This window comes from Montipora foliosa, chromosome 8 (assembly GCF_036669935.1).
Source record: "Montipora foliosa isolate CH-2021 chromosome 8, ASM3666993v2, whole genome shotgun sequence".
Classification (NCBI taxonomy): domain Eukaryota; kingdom Metazoa; phylum Cnidaria; class Anthozoa; order Scleractinia; family Acroporidae; genus Montipora; species Montipora foliosa.
Genome location: NC_090876.1, coordinates 40,708,091 through 40,720,590, shown reverse-complemented (window position 1 = coordinate 40,720,590; position 12,500 = coordinate 40,708,091). Strand labels below are relative to the sequence as shown.

Here is a 12,500-nt window from a genome sequence, read left to right as displayed (position 1 = left end):
ACGATTCGTGAAAATTTGACCAAAAACTGTGGATTATAGAACTAGCGAGGAGGTTCTCCTGTAATTTCCAGGCGATTTAAAACATTAAAAAACCCGAGCCAACGCATGCAACCCAGACTAGGTGAAAGGAATTCAGCTCATATTCAACAGGGAATAGCAGTAAGTCGTCACGGATTTTAGCCACAAACAAGGAGGTTTTTAAATAGGAAACGTGACGGCTACGTGACAATTATCGCGATTTGACCGTCACGGGTATTGACCATCACGGGTTTTACCAAGGCCCCCTAAATGTTTACACGACCTTGCATGCGCGTCCTTCCAAGAAATGAGGATTCCAAAACAACAGAGAGTGTTTCAGTACTTTAACCCTTGCACTCCCGAGATCTAAGCGTTCATTCTCCTAACCAGTATCAAATATTTCTATTTTGGCTAGTCATGAGAATTTGGCGTTGAACCAATATAATCATGATCATGATCCAATACAACATGTCAATCTTTATTCTCAGTAACTCTGTGTATGAGTTGTAGAAGTCAAAGTTCCCACGCAAATCTTTCTTGGCCGTCCCGTCGCCATAGATAATTACAAGGAGTCTGTGCATTAAAAATTAACTACAAACGAATACTTCTCGACTGCCATCGATCGACAATTCAGTGTACTCTACCGTAAACCTGTTGGAACTGGTTGAAACCGGTTCTGAGTACTAGTCATCAGCGCATGTTTTCCCAGAAAATGAGTGACGTCATCTTTCCTAGAAAGCGTACAACACCCTTTTATAACATAATATCTTTTATAGAGTTATTGCTATTTCAAGAAGGCGATTGACAAGCATTCATCTCCCTTCATCTTTTTTCAGGTATGTTTTAATAAATTGCTACCTTCCTCAAATGTAACTTTTATAATAATTACCTTTTAAAGTCTCAAGCTTATGTGATCTTATGTAGCCGAACGAAAGAGCTCTACTAATGACGAAAACTGAAAATGAAATCAAAATTAAAATTGACGAAATCTATGGCGTTTGCGACTTGTAGTGTTCACATTTCAGTAAAATTCGCTTCTAACCGTGATAGCATCAAGAGCTTTAGTAAGTCCACTTTTCCTACTATTTCAAGACGATGTCGCTCAAAGGGATTAGCTAAAATACATTCTGATCGAATCTGTACGAGTCACAACCCGAAAACTTTAACCAAAATGCAACATTTTCAACCTCAGACTTTTATTTCTTTGCTTTGCCATTTGTCGCCGACAACGGGTTTAAATGGTTTGTCGCCAAAAAGCACTGAATAGTCGTTTAGAGGCATTTACTTGTTTCGCCACGACTGAGCGGATGCGACACACCGAAAAGCGTCCTTCTGTTTCCATTGCGTGTTACAAACAACAGCTTGATTGCGTCCTTCAAGGGAATTTGTTTTAATGTGAGTGGAAAAACTTCTCGGAACGGAGTGTGGAACCAAACTGAATCGACACATGATGCCCGGGAAGAGAATAAAACCTCGAGTGTTCCCGCAATCACCAATCCTGAGTATCCAAGCACATGTACATAGAACTAGTAATAGTTGAGACTAGAGCTGCCCCCGCTGTTAAGTATAGTTGTACGCTGAATTCAATGCGTCCAGGACCCAGGTAGAGGAATGACCGTTTACAAACGAAGCAGCCTTAGCATAAGACAAAAGTTATTCATGTTAAAGCGGACGGGGAGAGAACAAATCGCTTTATCAGTACTGAATCTGAAAAGGGCGTTGCATGGTTTCGTGTCGTTGTAAATGTAAAAGGTTTGATCATGGCGAACACGGTGGTGTACAAGTAGAAACAGAATTAAGCTAAGGGAAACGCAAGGTCATTTTTTAAGGCAAGTCAGTTTTCCACACGGTTTGAAATGAAAAGGATGAAGTTTGTCAGTCACGGTCATTAACATAATAAGTAATGAATAACCACCGATGTTGGACGGTTTCATGTCAGTGCTTTATTGATCTGGATTTTGTAATCGCAGATATAGGACTAAATGACCAAGTGAATAGTAAGAAACAGGAATTGTTAAAATCTCACCTTGTGAAGGAACTGAAAACGGTGTATTATTACCGGTAATGCCAAGGACATCGAGTGACAAATTTGTGTATACGCGCAAACTACAATGATGCCTTCTCGGGATTTTTTCCTACGGGGGCAATCATAGCTCTGCCGAAAGCTCCTCTTGTTATCTTTTCTGATCGACTTCTTAATCCAGTAATACTAGGAGTTCCAATGTGAAAGTAAGTGTTGGCGTTGGACATGGACGAGGATATTGATGAAATAATATGAGGGAAAACGCTTTGGTAAGCGTAAGAGGGATGCCTTTTAAAAACGTAATTTAAAAGGTCATGCCAATGTTGCTGTCCTAGCTTCAATTGGGCGTTTGTATGTTTCCCTCCTTAGGGTATAGAAGTAATCTTTTCTTTGAGGTTACCAGTTTATCAAAAGAGAGCTGACAAAACCAAAGAATGTAAATGAAGTGCACAGGAAGCGGTTGTGTAATTTGGGTATTTTTTTATAAAGGGAAATTTGTTGGGCTGTACCTGTCTACGACTGGAATTGCCTTAGGTAACGCACTAATTGCTTCTAAAATGAAATTTGTTAGTTTACTAAAATTGTTATGGCCGCAGTTCATAGAACAAACTCAGTAAATTCAACGGTAAACGGTTTTACTCATGTTCAATACGGGCTCGTGGCTTTTCCAAATCCACAAGTTAATCAGTGATTATTTTTTGACAAACTGGAAGAAAACCTTTTTTTTCCTGTAAGTAATGTTGTTCATTTGTCACTGATGTAAATGTATTGTAGAAAGCTATTGAATACAACAAAATGAACGTTTAATATGAACTTGACTGCTTACAAGGACTATATTAAAATACTTTAATTAAGTTTTAACGTGACAACTATCCCAGTCTAAAAAAAATCATTATTACATGTTGCCCAAAGGTAAAAAATAATTGTCTCAGCATTATTACAACACAATACTAGTAACTGTAATTCTTAACATTTTTGTATTTAAACTTGAAGTTTGTGTATCAAATGAAAATGTCATTTTAAAATGGTAGTATTACTGCAGATATTTACTGGGTTGCCAGTATGGCAAACCCAGTCGGGATCTGCGTTTCAATTGTTTGTTTTATTTGTTTTATTTGTTTTGTTTTTTTTTTCCGTGTCGGTAAAAGTCTTGCCTGTCACTCCCCTGCTAAGTAGTGTCTTTGTGCATAGAGCCTTCTGCTCGTATTTTCTTAGGATAGAGAGGGTAGTGGAAATGCATAGATTTCTCTGGTCGACACAGTTGAATGATAAACTTAACCGGCAATGGCGTCGAAAGTCATGTAACGCGAATGGCGTTTTAGTGGATCTTTGAACAAAATATACCCTTATGAAGCTCAATAATGGCAATTCATTTGGATACTGAACAAGACAGGCGGTGGAATCTTAAAAGCGACGAGTAATGCACTTCGACAACAATCTGTCGCCCGTCGAGCCGAAATCAAAGTGAGCTCCATTTCTAAGATTTTACCAAGTGTGCTGTTATGTAGAACACTGAAACCAAATGGAAAGTTCTCTGGTAACTTATGGGTTCAACAAAGACAGAGAACGAATCGAACACCTTAAGTGGATCTGTGATCAACTCTGCACAGTCTTCAGGTAAACTGAAAGAAATGAAAATGTGACAGCCAAGAATTATTTAAAAGAAAGCTTGTCGTCTATTTTGTGCTTCATTATTCAAGGAAAAGGTTCTTCATGGAAACGGTTTGATCCCGAAATTTTAGTTTGTTGTAATATTGCGCATATTTGACACGATTGAGTTTTTTCTCTTCACGCACGTAATGGAATAGGAAGGGGTTTTTGCCTCTAATAGCATATATGTTGTTTGTTTCAAAAAACTGTTCGCTGGAAGAGGTGGCCTTTATGAATTCATCATGTTTTATGATATGCGAGCTTAACTGGATAGTTTTTGTGGCAATAGTAAAGCATTTTCTTGTTATTCAAGGAAAAGGTCCTTCAGGAAAGGGTTTGAACCTGAAGTACATGGTAATTTGACACGATTGAGTTTCTTGTCTTCACGCACGCAATGAAATAGGAAGAGGTTTTCGCCTCTAAGAGCAAATATGTTGTTTGTTTCAATAAATTTTTCGCTGGAAAAGGTGGCCTTCATGAATTCATCATGTTTTATAATATGCGAGCTTAACTGGATAGTTTTTATGGCAATAGTAAAGCATTTTCATGTCAAAATGAGGCTAGCGTTTTTCTGTTATGCTAACTTAATTAAATATAAATATACATTCTGCCTCGTGAGTTTGTTATTCTCGTTAACCAGCAATGGCGTCGAAAGTCATTGCAACGCGAATGGCGTTTTAGTGCATCTTATGTTGTTTGTTTCAATATAATGTTTCGTTGGAAAAGGATTCTGTGATATTTTCTGCCTTTGTGAATTATAATATCATGTTGTGTATTGAATTTTCGAGCTTAAGGTTGAAACGTGATAAGGGAGGATATTATTAGTATTTCTCTGTAAGCAGGAAAGGTTTCACGAAGATAAACAGGTCTGTTGGAAGCGGGCTTGAGTTTCAACAAAATGAGCCCTAAAATCAGCAAAAAATTGTGACGCCGGTGAATAATAAAATAGCTGCTATTTCCAAAATGATGGAATTACCTGGTGATAAATAATCTCGTCTTGGAGAGTAAATTTTTGACTTTGCAGAAACAATGGTCAACCTCACTCAGAGTTTGGGCGATTGTGATCTTTGTTTTGAATTCGCTCATTTATTGTCAAACTTTATAACACTTGACAGAAAAAGAAACTTACGAAAACCCGGTATCTTGCCATCATTTGACACAGATGCTTCACTGTTTGGCGAGTCTACATGTCGCGGTAACTTAATCACGGCGCCCGCTGAATTCCGGCGATGTCACTTTCGATTTTGCGATTTATTTGTGCGACCAAAAGTACAATAATAAAATTGAACGTAGAAAAAATCTCCCAAAATGTTTGTCGCTGATCGTAACTTTTTATATTCTATATTCACGGTTCAAAATTAATGTTGTTTTCATGTCGTAAATATGTTATTCTCGAGCAACCGTCCTGGAAACTTCCTTCTGCTCTTTCTAAAAACTGTGTATCAATCTACTTTTGCATCAACATTTGTTTTTGCATAAGGCAAGCGAACAAAATCTGTACCTTGCTGAGTTCGCATTTGTTAGCGTTAGTAGTATTTTCGGTCCAATGCTTCTGTCTTACGAAGGGGTATGGTCACCCATCCAGATATTAACCCCGCCGGAGAGGAAAAACTTTAGTAAACGTTAGTAAACTTTAGTATTACAAAGCTGCTCGGAGGGCACGCTTAAACTTGTGGTGAAAGAAGTTGTGAGGGAGCTTGAAAATTATCAACATGTCAGCCCAGAAGCCAATGTTTCTCACTTCCCATTTATTTTCTTCAATCTTTCTGGGTTCAGTACTTTGCTAGTAACCACATGTCTTCTCAGGCCATTTACCCTAGACTTCTACCATGGCACTACAATGATAGACAATACCAAAACATTATCATGCACTGTTAGAACTACATATTACGCAAGGACAACTTAAATCTCCTGGAAGACAACACACAGCTCAGTTGACATTTTATATGGAATAAATCGCTGTGTTACGTCACTACCAACCTTAAGCAATGCGTGTTTATTTTTTCTAAAGAGGACAGGAATTTCTTCTTTCTGACAAATGATTAATTAATAGGCCGGTAGCCAGGTTTTTAACCTCAGAAAAGGATCTGTTTCGTCGTACGAACGTGTGAGGACCTGTGAACCAAAGGGCCTCTGCTGGTATGACTTCTGGGTGACCCCTTAAATGGTCTTAATGACCCCCCAACTTGAAAAAAATTGTCTGGAACGGTGCACGTACCACAGGAAACCCAGTGTACCCTCAGAGAGGGTCTAGTTAGATTTAAATTCTGTCAACTGCAAATGTTTTATTCAGTCAACAATTTTTTCGGCAAAGTAAGATGAGTAAAGTACATGATGTATTAACTATAACTGCAACTTAAACGAGGTAACATGAATGTCTGTTAAAACACCATAATTTGTTTACTACATGGCCAGAAATCGCGGACATTTGAGCCCGTGCTTCAGACAGCGGGTTACTCAATAAATTTATCCTGATGTACCTAAAGTACTGCAAGCAGTTTACCCATCGAGCGACAAAGAAACGTTTTGATGAAATTTATAATCTTGAAGTCCTGCAAGAACATCAGACATTGTTTTCTTGAAACTCACACCAACTCCCATGGGACAGGGAGTAAGCTGACGTGTGCCTTTTAAACAATTTGTGATGACTGAAAGTAAACAATGTATTTCCTATATATTCAATTTCCCCGCAGTTCACTGATTCCCAGCCAAACATTCACTGAAGAATGGATAAACAAGGAGGCCAGCAGACCGGCGGAGGCCCAAAAAATCCCATGACAAAAGACGCCGCCTCTCGTATTCAGAGTTCTGAGGCAAAACAGTATGGTGGTGGAGTTCCTAAAGGAAGTTTTGCTTCGCGTGCGCAGTCCACTGCTGACAAGCGTGACAACCAGAAGAACTGAACAAAGCTCAAGAAGCATACGTTTTAGCCCTTAAGAATGAATACGCTCGTAGTTGTAGACGGTGTTCGGATGAGATATACTGAAAATTAAATGTTAAAATCAGTTACAAAGGCTGGACTTATGAAACTTGCACTCCAGCATAGCTATTTTCTTTCCGTATGGAAAGAAAGCGGTGGACAATAGTCCATTTCCGAGTTCATGTCTACCTCCTCTTCAAAGCGAGTCTAAGAGCAAAGTTTTTATTATGAAAATTAGTTTTCATTCATATGTGGGAGGCGCGCTGACCTCATTGTTATTGCGCTCGACTCCGGGGACAGTGTGTTGTGTTCTTGGGCAAGACACTTTACTATCACGGTGTCTCTCTCCACCCAGATGTATGAATGGGTACCGGCGAATCTAATGCTGAGGGTAACCCTGCGATGGACTGGCCATCTTATCCAGGGGTAGTAGAAATACTCCTAGTCGCTTCATGCTACAGAAACCAGAGATAAGCGCCGGCCTGATGGGCCTTCTAGGCTCGTAGCAGACTTCAGCATATGTAAAGTAAAAACTTCGCGCTAGATTCGCTTTGAAGAGGAGGCAGACATGAACTCGAGATTGGTTGGGAAACAATGCACACAGAAAAACCATGGATTCTTTTTAAGAGCAAGGAAAAGCTGCTTCGTATATCGATCGCTTCAATAAAAGACGAAGTTTTAAATAAGAGGAAATAATCGTGCTGCACGCGTAGCACGAATTTCCATGCATTTTTTGCCGTACTCTACAAAACAACAACGTGAAATCAATGAACCATTCCTTGTGCCGTTCGTACCCATCCAGTTACAGGATAGTTCGCCCTTATTGTACAACGTGAACTACATGGAAAAATCGCGAAATACATGCGATAGCGCTAAGACATATTTTGGACTGACATTTTCGTTGCCACTTCAGTTGTTCTTGCTTAATTAAACTCCCTATTATATGATTCAAAACCGACGTTCCACTTCTTTCTTGATTTTTCCCCCGTACAAAGGATCACATTAACCCAATTGGAAAACAAGAATTGAAATTTAACGTTTATAAAACGTTGAGAAAAAGAAAGAAACCTTGGAGAGAAAAATAATTTTCGGGTTAATACCTTGAAGCGCGTTTTTGGAGTATTGTTTCGCTGAATCCTTATTATTTCACTGTCACTCCTTACAAGTAACACTTTTTCACTGACGGTTGATCGTAGATGGGTGATTCAGTCTTACAAACGATCGTTGATTGGCGACCCTCTTAAATGGATGGGTGACCACGTAGTGCGTCAGCCAATGGATATATACAGATAAATTCTTCCCATACAAGGAAATCCCGCGTAACCCTATCTTCAATACATCAGCTCCACTCTTCCCTGCTACCCCGGCGATCAATTTCTCCCTAGCCTTTAAAGTCAGTTGAATTACTAACTGGTCTTTTCGTAAAATAAAGGTTGCTGAATCACATAAAATGTTAAAATCACGAAATAAACATGCTTACAACTTACGTATGCGCCAAGTGGAAAAAAAAACAAATCCGCACGAGCACGAGCAAAACTGCTTGGTTTGACAGGAACAATGCGCCCTCAGCGTCGCGCGAATACAACACTTGAGCACTTTCGTCCAGAAATGCAGGCAATTGCGAAAATAACAAATAGGAAAGGGATTTATCCGGCGGATAGCGCTATCCATCGTTTGAACAACTGGGGACTGCTGTTGACATGACGTCGTCCTGACACTGTTGACGTGAAATACGACGTGACTTATTTCGGCTCTCCGTGGTGCATTCTGGGACGATGTTGCGTTAAACGTTAACGGCGTGGGTGTTGAACTACAAAGAAAAGATTCGTTATTTAACAGCACTTTGGCTACGCTAATTAATTGTCGACGAGAGTTTCTGGAGTTTGGACTGGGCTGAAGTAAGCTTCTCGTTCGCTTGTAAAATATACTTTGTATTTACGCGGGATAAATTAAATAATCAGGATCAAGGAAATAAACTGTATTCGTCATCTTCTTACCTTGCGCAATGTGAGCTTGAGTCCTGTATCATGAACTGAGACAAGAGGAAGACAATTAAGCCGCTCCCCTGTGAATCTTCTCTCATTGTGAGAAGAAAGCGGCTCCTTTGCACAAAGTCTTGCGATTTGTTTCAGTATTTTTACTTGCTATTTCATTTACGATTCGTGACAATTTGACCAAAAACTGTGGATTATCAAACTAGCGCGGAGGTTCTCCTGTAATTTCCAGGCGATTTATTACAATTCATTTCGTCAACCACTTCGCACAAAGAAATAGCCAGCAAATCGCACTGAAATCACAGCTAGTTTAAAAATCGCAACGAAAACCTCTTGAATGGTTTCACTGGTCTGCTTTGGTGGAGCTTTGCATTTAGCGGCCCTACTATCCATCGAAATCTGTACGATTTATGTTCATAAATTTCGTACTTTACGAGCGCACATATTGCATACATGCTTTGAAAATAGGCTGTTGTTTTCCACAACTTCTAATCCAACCGCTCTGCAAATATCAACTACAATTTGTCCGTAACTATCTTTTCTGTTTGATGGTTTAAACAAATTCTAGGAGGAAACATAACCAGTCTCACCAGGCTGAGAAGCTGCACTGAATCTCACTGACAAATTCTGCATCGATCTCTCGGTGTCTCCTCGGTACCTCGGTTTGTTTTGACAGAAGCAAACATGTGTTAACCAGGTTTATCTGTTATTGGCTAATTTGTTAATAACATGGCAATCAGCGTGTGTTAAAAAAGGTAAGCGTTTTTCAAAAATAGGGGTTTTTCTTGCAAGCGTCCCCTCAGTCTCTTGCCCCAACTTTCACGCGGCCAGTTTGCAGAAAATCGTTTGGGAGAGGAACGCTTGCTACGCAGGCTAAATTTCACCAAGGCTTGGTTTTTTTCTGAAATCCGTGACAGTTTACTGATATTCCGTGACCAATACTTGCTTGCTGAACATTGAAAACCCGAGCCAACGCATGCAACCCAGACTAGATGAAAGGAATTCAGCTCATATACACCTTATTCCAAAATGGCCGCTGATTTATGCGCATACAAATTGGCCCTTGTTGCCTCGTTCAAGATAAAATATTCTTTTGAATTTTAAGCTTATGAACGAGGCATCCCGGGCTAATTTGAATAAAAACAAAAGAATATTTCAATGGCGGCCATTTTTGAATAAGGTGTATTCAACAGGGAATAGCAGTAAGTCGTCACGGATTTTAGCGACAAACAAGGAGGTTTTTAAATAGGAAAACGTGACGGCTACGTGACACATAAGTGACAATTATCGCAATTTGACCCTCACGGGTTTTACCAAGGCCCCCTTAATGCTTACACGACCTTGCACGCGCGTCCTTTCAAAAATGAGGATTCCACTGCTTACTTTTCCAAGAAAGCCATTTGCTGAAATGAGTCTTCTTGGAAAAACAACAGAGAGTGTTTCAGTACTTTAATCCTTGCACTCCCGAGATCTAAGCGTTCATTCTCCTAACCAGTATCAAATATTTCTATTTTGGCTAGTCATGAGAATTTGGCGTTGAACCAATATCATCATGATATCCAATACCAGATGTCAATCTTTATTCTCAGTAACTCTGTGTATGAGTTGTAGAAGTCAAAGTTCCCACGCAAATTCTTTCTTGGCCATCTCGTCGCCATAGATAATTACAAGGAGTCTGTGCATTAAAAATTAACTTCAAACGAATACTTTTCGACTGTCAAGTACTCTACCGTAAACCTGTTGGAACTGCTTGAAACCGGTCCTAAGTACTAGTCATCAATGACGCCCGTGTTTTCCCCGGGGGGGTACTCCCTTATATGGGCTATATAGGTATGTGCGGCCCCAAAGGGTAGGGTTTTTCAGCCGTTTTGGTCATAAATAGGGTATCGATTTTGGCCAATTTTCCGCCATTTTGGTCATAAATAGGGTATCCATTTTTGCACTCTAGTCTTGAATTCGGTTTTCATTTAGAAGCTACTTCTTTATCATGTAACCTACCTAATAAAAGCAGATAAACATTGCCTTTAATAACATTGGTCTGAACTAGGAATATAATTATAAGGCAGGTCTGCACCAGGGTATTGATTTAAGCGGTCAGGTCATAAATTGGGTATCAAATTTTTGGTCAGGTCATAAATAGGGTAGGGAAAATCGCAGATTTTGGTCATAAATAGGGTAAGGGTTTGGGGAAGCGGGCCGCACACCCCTACCCAATTTTTCTGGGTTTACCTTTCCCCCCCCCCCCCCCCCCCGATGTTTTCCCAGATGTGAGTGACGTCATCCTTCCTAGAAAGCGTACAACACCTTCTTATAATATTATATCTTTTAGAGGTATTGCTATTTCAAGAAGGCGATCGACAAGCATTCATCTCCCTTCATCTTTTTTCAGGTATGTTTTAGTAAATTGCTACCTTCCTCAAATATAACTTTTACAATAATTTCCTTTTAAAGTCTCAAGCTTATGTGATCTTATGTAGCCGAACGAAAGAGCTCTACTAATGACGAAAACTGAAAATTAAATCAAAATTAAAATTGACGATATCTGTGGCGTTTGCGACATGTACTGTTCTTGTTTCAGTAAAATTCGCTTCTAACCTTGATTGCATCAAGAGCTTTAGTAAGTCCATTTTTCCTACTATTACAAGACGATGTCGCTCAAAGGGATTAGCTAAAATACATTCTTATCGAATCTGTGCGAGTCACAACCCGAAAACTTTACCAAAATGCAACATTTTCAACCTCAGAAAATTATGTCTTTGCTTTACCATCTGTCGCCGACAACGGGTTTAAATGGTTTGTAGCCCAAAAGCACTGAGCAGTCGTTTAGAGTCATTTACTTGTTTCGCCACAACTGAGCGGATGCGACATGCACACCGAAAAGCGTCAGTTCTGTCTCCATTGCGTGTTACAAAGAACAGCTTGATTGCGTCCTTCCAAGGGAATTCTTTTTTTTTTAATGTGAGTGGAAAAACCTCTCGGAACGGAGTGTGGAACCAAACTGAATCGACACATGATGCCCGGGCAGAGAATAAAGCCTCGAGTGTTCCCGCAATCACCAATCCTGAGTATTCAAGCATATGTACATAGAACTAGTAATAGTTGAGACTAGAGCTGCCCCCGCTGTTAAGTATGGTTGTACGCTGAATTCAATGCGTCCAGAGCCCAGGTAGATGAATGACCGTTTACAAACGGAGCAGCCTTAGCATAAGACAATAGTTATTCATGTTAAAGCGGACGGGGAGAGAACAAATCGCTTTATCAAAACTGAATTTGAAAAGGGCGTTGCATAGTTTCGTGTCGTTGGAAATCATGTAAAGGTTTGATTATGGCGAACACGGTGGTGTACAAGTAGAAACAGAATTAAACTAAAGGAAACGCAAGGTCAATTTTTAAAGCAAGTCAGTTTTCCACCGTTTGAAATGAAAAGGATGAAGTTTGTCATTCACGGTCATTAATATAAAAAGTAAGGAATAACCACCGATGTTGCACGGTTTCATGTCAGTGCTTTATTGATCTGGATTTTGTAATCGCAGATATAGGACTAAATGACCAAATGAATAGTAAGAAACAGGAATTGTTAAAATCTCACCTTGTGAAGGAACTGAAAAACGATGTATTATTACCGGTAATGCCAAGTACATCGAGTGACAAATTTGTGTATACGCGCAAACTACAATGATGCCTCTTTGGGATTTTTCCCTACGGTGGCAATCATAGCTCTGCCGAAAGCTCCTCCTGTTATCTTTTCTGATCGACTTCTTAATCCAGTAATACTAGGAGTTCCAATGTGAAGGTAAGTGCTGGCGTTGGACATGGAAGAGGATATTGATGAAATAATATGAGGGAAAACGCTTTGGTAAGCGTAAGAGGGATGCCTTTTAAAAACGTAACTTTA

General features: G+C 39.6%; 1 pseudogene; it reads left to right on the top strand.

Moving 5' to 3' along the window:
• Positions 1 to 751: 751 nt before the first annotated feature.
• The window catches only part of LOC138013398 (uncharacterized), an 18,288-nt pseudogene continuing 6,539 nt past the window's right edge, over positions 752 to 12,500 (top strand).